The sequence below is a fragment of the Lontra canadensis genome, unplaced genomic scaffold (genome assembly GCF_010015895.1).
Source record: "Lontra canadensis isolate GAN:19392208 unplaced genomic scaffold, GSC_riverotter_1.0 scaffold117, whole genome shotgun sequence".
NCBI lineage: Eukaryota > Metazoa > Chordata > Mammalia > Carnivora > Mustelidae > Lontra > Lontra canadensis.
In genome coordinates, this window is record NW_022631111.1 from 879,826 (window position 1) to 894,775 (window position 14,950).

The following is a 14,950-nucleotide window of genomic DNA, read 5'->3' on the forward strand; positions in this document are numbered from 1 at the left end:
CATATTCATAAAGTGAATAGCTTGCCAAGTCAGCACCCTGGAAAGCGGATCTCTGCCGGACTTCCTTGCAGGAAGAGAGGGAGGAGCATGGGCGAATGGGGCGGGTTGGAATCCAACAGGAGAATTTTCTGTCATCTGTTGGCCCTCGAGGTTCTGTGATGTCACTCCTACCTCCTTCTAAGAAAGGGCTCTGTGTGTCTGTGTGCATGTGTGAGATGTGTAATTATCAAGCCACAAGACTCATTTTCTTAGGTAGCTTATAAAATGGTCTTGGAGGTGATTCCCAGTTGGAGCGCTCCACGTTTTGTGTATGACAACCTCATGCGAATGGGTATATGGCTTCCCCAGAGGATTCTGGGAAAGGGATGTGTGAGGCAGGTGGGGGGCAATGGGGGATCCTCTGGACTTCTGCCACTCTGTGTCAGTCTCTATCCTATCACCCCCAAGGTCAACACCTTTTTGCTGATTTGACTTCCTTGTAGGCTATGAGCTACTTGAGCGTGGCATTTGTGTCTAATTAATTGTTATATCTTCAGTACTAACACATGATCTTGGGACTCACAAGATACTCAGCTCGTGAATATGGCTGAACACATAAATGGAGGTGCTTATACCGAAAGAAGTCACACTGCTTTGCACCTTTTGAGTATCCACATAAATATGTGTGTTGTGGGTGTGTAAATATACACATTCACGAAAGCAAGCACTAACATTATAAAGACATGTAACCTTATTTGTGTGACTTGACTTCTTTTTATGAGACAGCATGGCTTAGTGGATGACAGCTTGGATACAAGAGGTGGACTGCCTGCATTCAAATCCTGGCTCCAGCACTTATTGGAAGATGACTGTGGACAAGTTGCTTGAACTCTCTGTGCCTCAGTTACCTCATCTGTAGAGCGGGAAGAATAACGTACTTATGTTTTAAGGATTAAATGAGTTAGTAGACATGAAGCATTTATAATAGTACATTGCATACACTAAGCATAAAGGTTTTACAGTGTGTGTATATATATACATGTACATATATACATATATATGTTTAAAGTACATATTTAGCCATGGCATTATATTCAAAATCTTTATATAAATGAATACATATCTGTTTCAGAAATACATAAGCCTTTAAATGGTTGGTGTTAGGGATCCCAACCAATATTCAAGTCTGAACTGAGAGCAGTAAGTTTAATTTGGTGGTAGTTAGATGGGGTGACAGGTATTACCTTAGTATGTTTATCTCCCAAAATCTTCCGTGAAGGTGTGTATCTCTAACTGAACGAGTGTATATATCCACGCACACATGCGAAGCTGCTGCAGGGCAGGATGAACCCAGCTTTGTGGACCATCCCAGATGTGCAACCTGCCCCCAGATGTGCGAGTGCGGGCAGCAGATTCCGCTTAGATTATCTTGCTTACCTAATGATTTTTGCTTCACTGCCTTGCTCGATTGTGTTCACCAGGACGGCAGGCTATTAAAATGTCAAGGCACATTGAATTGTTGTTATCCAGGAGAGACCTTTCCAATCAACCTGTGTTCTGGGGGTTGCATAAACTCCAAGAAGGCGATTGGAGAAAGGCTTTATGGCTTTTTTACATAGATGGGGGTGAGCAGGAAGGTTGGGAGAGGGCACGGGGAGGGGGAGGAGAGGTAGGACGGGATCGGGGTTTATGGCAGCTGGAGTGTGCTAATTAAAATGCCATCTCCTCAAACAGGTATTGGTGGCTCCTCGCCTTTGCATTTATGGGTAACTGCAATAGGGCCTTGCTGTGTGATGCTGTGGTTTAACGGAGGGAGGGGGAGGGGACTCACAGTGGGCGGTGGGCGGTGGGGGTGGGGCTGAGAGGCTGCACTGTTGAGAATCAGGGGTGGGATACGTCGAGCAATGTTACAAGGCAGAAATAGCGAGGACTTATATCCCGGGTTGGCAGAAGGGATTAGAGAGAAAAACAAAGGCTTCTTTGGCGCTTCCCGGTTCCAGCTCTGCGGAGGGAGACGCTCTCTGCACCCCAGGCGCTGGTGGCCTTAACCCACGCGGTACCTCTGGCCCGGCTCCGCCTGCGCCAGCTGGGACTGTCTGGAGACGGTCTTCTGTTCACGCCGTCAAGTCTCATTTGGCCGAGGATTTATTTTCCTTCGGGGACTGAGGGAAAGCAGGGGCAAAGGACGTTCTCATAAAGTATCCAGCGAGCGGGGCCGCTGGGGGCTCGCGCAGAAACTCAAAGTTCCCTGGCTGGAGTTTTCCCCTTTGTTCACATCGGCTTGCAAATATTTAGCTTTCCCCGGCCACGTCTGTTTCATTTTTGTTTCAAAAGAGATGGCTTTGTTTTTGCCGGCGCGGAACTAGGCGAGGCGCTGCGTGCGTCCCGCCCCCTCGCCTCGGGCGTCACTGCCTCGCGGCGCCAGCTAGGTGGCCCCGGGGCCGCCAGGCATCTCCGCCTTTGTCAGGCTTATTCGTCGGGGTGTTAGCTGCGGGCGCGCGCACGCACGCACGCACGAACGCATCCCCGCGCTCTCCCCCGCGCATGCGCGCAGCCGCCGCTCCGCCCCCTGCACCGCCTCCATCCCCCGGCTGTCGCACCCGCCAGTCCTCAAGTTCGCGTCCCTGTGCGCCGCGGGCTGTCCTGAGCTGTCCACCTGGGTCTCCTGTGCCCTGCGCAGCCCGATTTTTTTTGCTTAAACCCAAGGTGGCGTTTCCCGGTAACCTTCCTTCCGGCGTCTCTTTTAGCTGGCTGGCCGCGGGCAGTATCTTAATAAGGATTCATCTGACTTCTCTCTCCGTGCGTCCCTCTTCCTTGGCGGAGGGTGACGGGGCTTCCGGAGCCCGCCAGACCTGCTTTGGTACTTTAACCGCACCTTTCATCCAGAGGCAGCTTCTCCCTCAGCACACACTTCCAGGAACCTTTCCTCCCGCTAGCGCCCACGCAGTGTCCCTCATTACAGTTCCCAGGGTCCCATGAACTCTCAGCTTCACCAGGCTTTATCGAAAATGCTTGTTTATTTTTATCCCTACAAAACTGGCGGTTCATTCATTTAATCATTTATTGAACATCCACTTTTAAGTATTAACCTATTGTTAAGTACTGAGGTTATAACGGGAAGAAAAACAAGACCGAGTTCCTCCCACTGTGGCCTCTGAAAGATTCTCTCTGGGTCAGAGGCGGTGTTATACTTATTTCTGTAACCTGGAACATACTAATGCTAATGCATTAATGCTAATGGATGTTAATGCTAAATGCACTCTGAATACATAGATGAAAGGCAGAATGAGCCCTCCCCCACCCTTTTGGGGAATCTCACCAGCGTTTTCTGTTTGCTGTTTCATTATTCAAAACACAATCTTAATGACAAGCTCCATAGAAGCTTTTACTTAAAATCTTAAGTTCCTGTAGACCCATTATGTCCCTGGGTCTCTGAAGCCATCCTATGAGTTGGCTTGCGGTCCAGTACTAGCATTTCATCTTATTAAGGCTCAGGGAGTACAAAGTCAGAGGTCAAATGGCCCCTTGGTGATGGAGCCCAGATCAGACCTGACCCTCAGGCTCTGTATGGCCAGCCCAGCTCTGCACTCCAACTCTGTACAGGACGTGTGTCCTCGTCTCCTATGCATGCCACATCTTTCCCAACCAGATCTCAGGAAAATGGTAAAAGAGGGAATAGGTGGAGGCCCAGTTTCTATTTAATTCTCTTCCAGATTTTTCCTGGGCCCTCCCTGACACAAGAGATATGTAGAAAGGAGACTCATTTAATGGATATTCAGGTATGATTTTTCTCTCTTAGCTTCCTCTTAGCCCCTACTCTTGCCCCTCGTGATCTTTCCAGAGTAGGGTGAGCTCACCTCTGTCTTAACTGGATTTTCGCCAGGAACTTGAGGCTGCGTGCTATTCCCATCACCTGGGTCACTTCATTTCTGTGATTAGATTTGTTTAATTAACATAACTAGCAGGCCCTATGTACCTCGGCCAAGAGGGACGGACAGCTCCCCAAATGCTTTCTGGACACTGTGCCAATGGCAGCTTTGGGTCCATGCCAGTGACCTTAACTTCACCCACTTGTGGCATTTGTGCCGCTGATAACACACTGAGCCACCCAGGTGCCCCCAGACAGTGTTCTATATCACCTGGAGCATCTGGGGTTTCATTTCTCTGAGTTAAAAGTTCCTCATCTGTAAAAGGGGAATAACAAAGTTTACCTCACCACACTGATAACAGGATTCAGTGAGACAGTCTGTAAAGTGACCTCTTAATGTCTTGCACAGAGTGCACCCACTCCCCAGGTGTCTCCTTCTGGTATACACACAGACACATACACACCACACACACAAGCACACACACACACACACACACACACACACACACACCCCACAGTCACCAGCTTCATCCTAGCCAGGCTCTTCTTCATTCTTTCACTTCATTCCATCCATCGTTTTCTGATATTCCTTTAGTTTTCCCCCTCCTCCTATATATTCTTCCTTCTTCTCTCCCCCTTTCTAGTGCCCTCACTTCATTTGGCTCCTTGACCTTATCCTTTTCATGAAGTTTACTCATCTGGGCTCTGCCCAATGACAGTGAGTCATGTGGTCTGGGGCCAATTAAGAAACTTCTTTGGGCAAGTGCCCCTCTTTCTTCAGAAGCACCTTTCCCAGCAGTGTTAACCATGCCTGTGCCCTCATCAGACCCCTGACCCCTTGAGGTAGGGATTGTGGCTTAATGAGCTAGAACATAGGGGAGACTTGAAAAGGGTTGGTGGGGGGGGAAGGAAGGAAAGGAGGGAGGATGGGAAGAAGAAAGGTAGGAAGGAAGGATAGATGGACAGGAGAAAGGGAGGAAGGAAGGGAGGGAGAGAAGGAGGGAGGAAGGGCTCTTTTTATGATCCAAGGTGGTCAGTCTTATGAACTCCAGAGGCTGCACATGACTAACAGTAGCCTCTGCCTACCTTTATGCAAGTTCATAGAAGTGATTCTTACCTCCAGCCAGGGGACTGGCTGCTGAATGGAGCTCAGGCTGGGTTTCAGACCTTGTTTGCCTCTTTGGCTATAGCTCAGGGCACATTGTATAGCATGTGAGTTCTGCTGCAAAAGGAGTCGAGAATACAGCATAGGCTGCCTGGCACTGCTCTGACTCATGTTGTCAGTTGAAGTGGTTCAGGCTTCTCCTGTTAGAGAAGTCCCTGCCATTGGCCTGCACCATGGTCATGTAGCTGTTTCCCACAGAGCTGCAGTGGGGCATGGGGAGCATCTTCCCAGTTTGACAGAGATGCGTCAGGCTTCCTAGACATGCAGTCATTTGACAATGGCTGCCACCCTCATGATGGTGGAAGAAAGGAGTGCCTCCTTCCCTCACGTACCCTAAAGTTTGCCCTCATTGGGTGACCCTCCTTTAATATGACTGTAGACAATATGTATAGCTAATTTTATTAAGTGCCTAGTCAATGCTAGTTAATACTAAAGCTAGTGCAATGTTTTTTTTACTCCTCACAAAGCTCCATGGAATAGGCAGAAATCTCCCCATTTCACAGACATGCAAATGAGGTCTTAGAGAAGTAAGTGGTGGAAGTAAGGTAAGTAAGTATGTTGGTGGAAGACAGGTGAGTAAGTTGATGGAAGACACTTTCCAGCACAATGTGATCTCATCTCCCCCAGCATGGGATCCGAGCTCCAGGCTTTCTGATCTGAGAGTTCTCTTTAGTGGCTGCCAGATGTCTTGGAAGGACCTAGCAGTAAGGTGGGAAAGGGCACCTCTGAGTTGGAGGGCAGATATGGTTCAAGGAACTGGCTAGGTGACAACTTTGTTTGGCCAGAGCCTGGCCCATATCAAAACCACATGGACACTCCTCTTTTCTTCTTGCCAAAGAACAAAAGAAGAGATTAAAACTTTGTGCTCCCAGGAGGCACACACATTTGGAGGGTCTTCTGCTAATATAGCCTGCAGGAATATGAAACACTTTTGTCACTTTTTAGAAGCAGAGGTGGCAGAAAAAGGTCATATTTTCATCTCTTCAAGTTTCCAGTCATAAAGTGAAAATTTTTTTCCCTTAATCTCCTCCCTTTCAATAAGTCTCGGTGCTCTCGAGTTACTCGTTTTTCCACAATTTCCTGAAATTTCAAGTCTCTCCTGCACTAAGACATGGTGTTTGCCACAACCTCAGACTGTGTCTACTGGCAGGTGAGTTTTTAGATAAGTTTAAAAATCAAATCCATTAGGAATGGCGGCCTTGGAGGGACTGGAGGTGGGGGAGGGCAGAGAGCCTACTCCACAAATCTACACCAAAAACACAACAGAGACCTGAGTTCAGAAGGCTGTCCTGACCCTTGGGCAGCAATTCCTCCATCTCTCTGAGCCTTAGTTTTCACATCTGGAAAATGGCGGCAGCTGTAAGTGCCTCCCAGGGCTGCCTTAAGGAATGAATGAAGTGACGTGAGAAGGCATGGGGCAAGAGCTGGCCCTTGGTGGTCCCTCCCTAGACACTTACCATGTTCCCCCCAGTCATTCTAGCCATGTCGTTCCCCACTATTTCCGGCTCCCATGCAAACTTCTGTGACTTAGCTCTAGGCAGCTGCTGTGGGTTTTATGCCGGAATTATTCAGTTTTCATTTTGATTGGTTTTTCTCCGAGTCCACACTACAAGTGGGCTTCCATCCGGGGTAAATTTGCTTTGTATCTCTCCCACCAACATGGGCATCTTGGGTGTTGCATTGGGCTTTAAACTTGCATCTGATAGGGAATGGAGGCTCTGCTCCACTTTCTCTGGGTCTCATGCCATATGACCACTTGATGCACTTGTTGTTGAGACACATAGGTCCAATGTAAACATTTGACAGAGGCAGTTTTGCTTTGTGGTTATGAGCAGTGAAGATGCCTCTGACCCAAAGTACATACCCGTTGACAAATCCCTCAGTCCCTCTGAGCTTCAGATTGCCATTGGTAAGATAGGGACAATGGAGAGTGTCTCTCAGGGTTAGTGTGGAGATTACATGAAATCACAGATGTAAAGAGAGAGGTCTATGCCTCTATAGAGTAATGGTCTAATATATTTGTGGTTGGTATTTTTATTCTTAATGTGTGAAGGCTATCTATTTATCTACCTACTTACCTACCTACCTGCCTGCCTACCTGTCTACTTCTTCTACTTATCTACCTATCTACCATCTATCATGTCAAATATTCCTGGTGATTTTCATTACAATCTCTCAAGAAATGATTCTTCACAAAATAATGGCTCCAAGGTTGAATTAAAATAGTGTTGCAACCACTTCACGGGGCATGGTCCCCCATACAGGTTATAGACTAAGTACCTTTAATTTGCTCACTCCACCTTTAAGATAAATTTCTTAATGCCACTCAAATTTAGGATTTTTATCTGAACTTTGTAAAGCAAACAACATAATCAAATATATTACTATAAGCACACATCTGATTAACCTTAAAAAGTGAGTTTATGCATGTGGTGATGATGATTGCTGTTCTTAAAAACAAAGGAGCTGTTGTTCCTTTGAGAAATTCTGTTAACTATCTTACTTCCTTGGGTCCAAGAATACGTTGAAGAGGTTCTCGTCTGTTCATTCCATAAATACTTGCTGAATCACAGGATCCGGAAAAGAGTAAAAGAGGCGCTCGTTCCTGCCCTCCAAGAAGTCTCTGCCTGGTGGGGAGACCAGCCTAGGTCAGTACCCCTGTGCTCCAGTAGAAGTAGACAGAGGGGTCTTCTGGAGGCAGAGGGAAGGAGTTTTCAATCAGGACTGGTAGAGGAAAAAGGGGTATCCAAGGAGGATCTGTGGAGCAGCATAGATAACTGACTTGGGAATTTCACAGAAGAGGTGGGGAGGTTCCATATATTGGAGAAGAAAGAATGAGTAGGATGATGGGGCTGCAGAAGGGAGGGGAGACAGAGAGACAGACAGGCTGAGCTTCAAGATGTTCACTGTGACCAGAGTCAAGCCGAGGAACTATGGATAGGATTCCAAGAGCTGCAGGAGCGGGAGCGATGTGACCATGTTAGTGTGTTAGAGTACTGGGAATATGGAGGGCATGCTTGGGAGTTGGGGAGGCATTGTGCTGAAGCAGGGAGAGAGTCAGAGAATTACTTCCCTAGCATCTGCCCCACCTGGGAGCCTGTGAGAAATACAGATTCTTTATCTCCACTCTAGACCAACTGAGTCAGGGTCAGCATTTAAACAAGGCTCCAGGGCAATTGATATTCACCGGGCATTGGAAGACTCCTGAGAAATTCGGGACTGAACTAGCATGGGCCTGCGGCATTAGTGATAGAAGGGGAATAATTTGCATCCTGTGTGAGTCTCTGGTTCCACTGAAAAGTGGAATGACTTAGCAGGGAATAATTGAAGAATTTTTTGGCACGTTCTCTCTAGAAGCTGCTGTGTAAATGTGCATTTTGTGCCATCAGATATGTAAATGAATTAGCTGCCCAGAGTTTATTAAGAAGTCCTGAAATGTACTAAAAGAGACTGTGACAGATGAATTGCTTATGCAGGGCTGTGTTCAGAGAGGGTGCTAGATAAATACTATTTGAGTAGATAATTTAAAGTGAGGGGTCTTCCTTACCTTGTTGGAATTAGGGGCATGTAACGTGTCTGGGGGTGGGCAGCTGCAACCATGGATGGAAAAATGGTATTGGACCAGTGTATGGCTGGCTAGACCTGGGTGTGTATGGGGGGTGACCTCTCTTTTAGAAAAACCATTTGTTCAGACATTCATCTGCTGAATGTTATGTCAGACACTGGGAATACAGAGATGAGCCAGAGAGGGTTCACAAACTGAAGGTGATTGAGTGGCCCTGTGCATGGATGTGAAGTGTTCAGCAAGGACAGAACGCTCAGCATCTTGCTCAGCTTTGGCACATAGTAACATGCTGGAGCGCCTGGGTTCTGAGCCAGAGACCCCCAGATGCCAAACTCTTCCCTACCCTGGGCAAGTGCCGCAGCCCCTTTGTGCCTCAGCTTCCACACTGCAAAGGGAGAAAGGTAATACTTCTTAGGGTGGTTGTCAGGAAGAGATGAGCATATGTGTGCAAAATGCTCAGGAAAGGGTAACAATCCTCCGTCATCACCACCACCACCACCACCACCACCACCATCATCATCATCATGGTTGTTACTGTATTATCCTTATCTTTGTTTTGACTCTTTTGAGAGATACAGAAGAAACACAAAACATATTTTCAGCTTTCAAGAAATTTCCTAGCTTGGTCAGAGGAGCCTGTGACTCTTGATCTCAGGATTGTGAGTTTGAACCCTATGTAGGGAGTCGAGATTACTTAAATTCAACTTAAAAAAAAAAAGAAATTTTCTAGCTAGTTGGAGGAAGATTACATACCCATGGAAGAGGGATTGCCAATGACAAAAGCTAAATGTGGTTTCAGGCCCTCCCATGGGGTAGGGGGCCATCAATTTTGAGGGGCTCTGCAGAAGTTGCCTTCTGTGGGCTGGGACTCCCAGGAAGATGCTGTTGAGACACAAGTTTCAGGGCAGAAGAGGCCACTGGGAGGACAAGAGCAGTGGAACCCTATGGATTTGGAGAGAGAAGGACCAACAACAGCCTTTGCCCCAAGGCTCTTATTGTACACAAAGGAAGCAGACCAGAGGGTAGAGTAGACGATTCTTCCTCCTGGTCACTCAGCTGAGGAGCAGTTGTACTGTGTCAGGAACCCCATCTTCTGGCTCCTGAGCTAACAGGCCATCTGCACAAAACACCACAGCATACCAGGAGCTCACTGGTGCCCGGGCTTGACTGAACTGTGAGGCCAGTGAGGCCAGGTATAATAGGGTGCACACAAAGGGGCTGGGGTTCTGAGTCTGGTCAAGGATGACATCCAACCTCTGCCCCAGTCAGCAGAATCCCCTCTTACCTGGCTCTTCCAGTGGCTCCTTCTGTCCCCTCCCTCTCTTCCTTGCCTCCTCAGATATGTCCCCAGGGCAACATGCAAGGCCTTGTTGGAAGCAGGACTGGGAGAAACTCACAATCTCTCAAGCAGCAAGGGTAGAGAAGGTATTTCACTGAGAATGGTACTCCACTGATTGACAGTGGCAGCCAGTGTTGTACTGAGAGATCTGAGGCTCCACTGGGAGCCTGTGGGAAAGCGTGCGATGATTGATTAGCAATGCCTGTCAAGGGTGCAAGAAGAGAAGAGTGGTTGCTCCAGGGTCTGTGTTTATTTCCCCGGAAACAAGGTCTGGACCTGGAGAATGTTTTCATTTCTGACTCACAACCCTACGATGTCATGATCACATGTTCGTGCAATGATTCGATTTGGTACTAGAGATAAGAAGAAAAATCCACAAACTAACCAGCCAATCCACAAACAACATCCAATGCAACAAATAAGTAAACAAACAGCCTTTCTTTGCCCTTAAGAATTCTTGGGGTCTTCAGAGCCCTAGACTATCCAAAGGGTAGCTGTGTTTAAGATACCCTCTATGTGAACCTTTGGAGCATTTTCTTCCCTTGAACCCACCAGATCTGATCACTGGATTGCATGTTATTTTTAAATAGGCCCAAGTTTCATAGGGTTTGTATCTAGAAACACCTTGCATGGTATTCGCTGTGGCCCCATCTCCAATCTAGCCCTGCTTTTTGGCCAGAGCCTGCACTCCTTTCCATCCCCCACCACAGGAGAATGCGGAGTCAGTATGCCCCTTGAAAAGAAAGCACCCCGAGTAATGCAACCTTTACAAAGTAGGGTGAATGTGACATGTGGTTGTTCCTGGCCAATGCATACTCAGGTATGGGAGCAGCTCTCTTTCTAAGCCACAGGTGTAGGAAGAAGGCCTGGGTCTACTTTGCTGACTTTTATAGAAGCACCCATAGTCTCCGAGCCTGGTTTCCCTTTGTTACCACAAGCATACCTCTGCAAGTCTCCTGGCTGCTCCTAGCTGTCCAGCCTTGACCTTGGATTAAAGCTAAGGCACCTGACCTTTATAGGGAACCAGCCTGAGGCCTTATTGAAAAGTAAGTAAGCCAATATATATGTGACAGTTAGTATTAAGTTTGCTTTGAGTAAGAGGGACCCCAAATAGCAGTGCTTAAACAGATAGCAGTTACTCTCTGTCACTTAAGTCTAGAGATAAGCAGCCTGAGCTGGCCTGGAGCTCCTCTCTGTACAGTTCTCAGGGATCTACTTTCTTATAGTCACTTGTCCACTGTTCCCAAAGTTTGTCCCTTTCCTCGTGGTCCAGTCTGATTGCATCCACATCCATGTTCCCACAGAAGACTGGAGAAAGGTCTGAAAAACCACTGGCAAAGGGCGTGAACCATCCATCACTTTCCCACACTCCCACTTACATCCCATTGGTCAGAACTGAGTCACAGGGTCACACCCGGCTGCAAGGGAGCCTGGGAAATGCAGTCTTTATCCAGGGGGCCGTGTGCCCTACCAAACATGTATTATTTATGGAAAGAGGGGAAGAATAAAATTTGGGGTCCAACCAAACCGGGCCCCAGTTTATGAAACACTTAGAGCTGTGCTCGGCTAAATGATAAGTCCTTCCCTGTTTTTGCTCATTGCATGCGTGGACTTAGGATGGCAGGAGTGTGGGTTTTCATTTCAGTCCGGTTCGCTACCAGCACATGTCACTCCTGGTACTATTTTCTAAATTGACCACCTGAAGAATTTGTGCCAGAAGAAATTCCTTTTACTGCCTTCTTGCAAGGGAGCTGGTGAGTATTTGATGGGTAGGTTCCTTGCTTATAAGTTGACGGGGTTAGTTCATGTTTCCTCGAAAGTCAGAAACCTTTCAGTGACTTACACGGCCACCTTTGCATACCAGGGGGAGGCTGTGAAGGGGGAACCTTGGCATATCACACTGCAGAGATGGCTGACCCCCTCAGCCTTTCATTCTTTCAAGAAGAAAGACCTGTATGGTACCCAGACCCTCCTTCTTTTGTGTTCTGGGGCTTAAAGTCATGTGGTAATGACTCATTTTTACCAGTATTTACCCAGGGTGGGCAAGTGCCCATTGTGGGAGAATATATATTGCCCTTGACCTCGTGGAGTTTTCAGTAGTTGGGAAGACAGATATTAGACACACGATTCCCAAATCATTCTTTAATTATAATAATATCTAGAATTAATCACTCTTAGTAACTAAAGAGTCATTTTCAATACCTGCTTGCTTCTCACCTGCCATATCTGAGTAGGTACCAGGTCCTGAGACTTCTTTCTTGGAATGGTTCTGACATGATTTGTCCCTTTCTCCTCTCACTATTGCTGGCCTGCCCCTGGCCTTCATGATCTCTTCTGACTGCTAGGTTCATGTGGAATTTGAGTGTATGGGCTCTGGAAGGAGGCTGCCTCCCCTGCCACTTACTGGTGTCGTGTGACCCTGGGTTTATTTGACCTCTGGGTCTCCATTTCCTCTTCTTTAAAGTGAAATGATAACAGACAGACTGTATTTGTTTGCTAGAGCTTCTGGAACAAAATACCACAAAGCGGATGGCTTAAACAACAGAAATGGATTGTCTCTCAGTTCTGGAGGCCAGAAGTCTGAGATCATGGTCTCATTGGAGATGGTTCCATCCAAAGACCATGAGAAAAATTTGGTTCTGGGAGTAAGTAAGTTTTTGATGGATACAATTCAACCCTTAACATTGGCTCTATACCACTGGATTCAAATATGTTATATACGTAAAGCACATAGAATAGGGTAGGTACAAATAAGGCCTCAGGATCAGGAACTATTGTTTTGAATTGTGACGTCTTTCCAGCTGGTCCTCCAGCTCCAATCCCTGCTCTCCTGTATAGCTGAAATGGTAGATCAGTCAATACAGACGTATCTCATTTTGTTCCTGCTCAGACCCCAGTCCTTACCATGCCCTTCAAGCCTCTGTATAATCTGGCACAAATTAACCCAACTCTTCTCCATCTCCCCACATTACATTTATAGCTTTATCATGTAATTTATCATCTGCTTTGCATGGTGCTTGGCTGTGAATGGTAGCAGCCTCCCAGGTAAGCTTCTTAGGGCCAGGACCATGATTACTTAATCTACTCTCCACTGTAAATCTCTTCACGTTCAGCTTCGTAACTCTCGTGTCCACAACAGTGCCAGGCCTCCCCCCAGATTTTCTGCAGTGCTGACCAGGGCTCCGTGCTGCTGCTGCTGCTGCTGCTGCTGCTGCTGCTGTGTGTGTGTGTGTGTGTGTGTGTGTGTGTATGAGAAAGAGAGAGAGAGAGAGTGTGCGTGAGCAATGAGTGAGCTTGTCTTTCTCACCATTCTGGAGGCTGGAAAGTCCAAGATCAAGTTGCTAGTCCTTGGGTTCCTGGTGAGAGTTCCCTTGCAGATTGCCTTCTAGCCATGCCCTCACGTGGAGGAGAGGTCATCTCTCTCATGTTTCATAAGGGCACTAATGGCATTCACAAGGACTCTGCTCTTAGGACCTAATTATCTCCCAAAGGCCCCGCCTTCAAACAGCATCACAGTGGGGATTAGGGCTTTAACATAATAATTGTGGGGTTGGGGGTGGACACAGACATCCAGTGCTTGGCATGTACCACATCTGCTTCTTATCTGGCAAAGTGACCTTTGTCACACTGGGCTCATCTCCTGGACTCCTTTCTCAACTCTGGACGCAGTTAGTTCCCCTCCTATCCTCTCCCGGAACATCCTTCTCCTCCAGCCAAAGTTGTTTGTGGGTAGTGAGGAAGTTCACTGGCAGGAGTGGTAGATATCTGGAAAAAGAGGAGCCTAAGGCTCCAGGCAGTATGGTGGTGGCTGTGAGATGCTGCAACTGCTGTCCTCCTAGTTTGCCATTCTGGTTCCACCTCCTTGAGTGCTATGTTCAGGCTCTATGTGTATTGTATTGTATTGTATTTTACCCCTTTCAGTGATGCCCCCGTCTTTTCTCAGGTATTTTGTGTCCTCATGCTCCTTGACCTATATCTAAACCTGTCTTGAGAAAGAAGACACTCTAAGATCTCCAGTCCTTAAGACAAACAGAAGTCACAGGATCCTACTTCTTAGTCTGGCTTCTGATGAGGGACTGGAAGGCTTTTTCCCTATGGAAGTGCGTGGGGGGAGAAGGCAGGAGTATAAGTAGAGGGAGTGTCTACCTGGGCAGCTGCAAACCCTCTCTGGAGGAAGCGCTTCCAGATCCAGCTCTCAGCACCTACCCTACTACTGTACTTCCAGGGATGTATTTCCTTTACTAGTGAGTCAGAAATGGCCGTTTGGGGTCAGCTCTGTAGAATTGTAAAGGGGCTAACAGTGTGCTCTGGGACCTGAAGGCATGTATCCATGAGATCAATAGGCCAGGCAGACATAGGAAACATGAATGATGGAAACACAGGGGTGCACGTGCCCCCTGCATGCAGGAGACACGCATCAGTGCAGACTGCAGGCTGACCGAGGGGTTGAATGGAAGGCAGTGATTAGTTCTGGTAGGGGATTCTGGGAAGACTATCTGGAGGAGGTGGCAGAGGGGCCAACCGTGGCTGGAAGAAGAGGGTGGATGGTCAGGAATGGTCCAAGAAGGGAGAAAGTTAAGTATTGGAACTAGAAACTAGGAGTCTTGGTAGAGAGACATGTTTGGGGATGGGGAGAAGAGTCCAAAAGTCCACATCAAGGAAAAATGATAATGAAGCTGCCCAATTAATTTCCTTTGCCTTCCAGATCTCATCTGCCTTCCCCATGAGTCCTGCTTATGCAAGGCTTCTCTAGCCCATATAGAACCTCTGTGCAAGTTAGAAAAAGTGTCTCCTTCTGGGTTGACACAGCCCTGCAGGCACACAGTTTGGCCAGCAGATGGCGCCTCTTTGCGACTTGGGAAAGCCAAGGCTGATGGCGTGGTTAGCCCAGAACTGACTGAACTTTAGATTCCATCATGGCTTTCAGCAGGGCCTCTTTGCGCAGGGCAACCTGGTCTACACCCCTTAAGCCTCTTGGACCCTCTGGACACATCAGACCCTTTCTATGTTGACAGGTGCCGTTCCTTCCACCTG

At 47.5% G+C, this 14,950-nt stretch overlaps 1 long non-coding RNA gene across 1 annotated transcript; it reads right to left on the reverse strand.

Annotated features, from left to right (window-relative positions):
• Nucleotides 1–765: 765 nt before the first annotated feature.
• LOC116857073 lies at nucleotides 766–2,320 on the reverse strand. Its single transcript, XR_004380685.1, has 3 exons — nucleotides 2,040–2,320; nucleotides 1,417–1,469; nucleotides 766–892 (listed from the first exon to the last, which is right to left on the reverse strand). It is a non-coding gene; the product is annotated as an uncharacterized LOC116857073 (long non-coding RNA).
• Nucleotides 2,321–14,950: the final 12,630 nt, after the last annotated feature.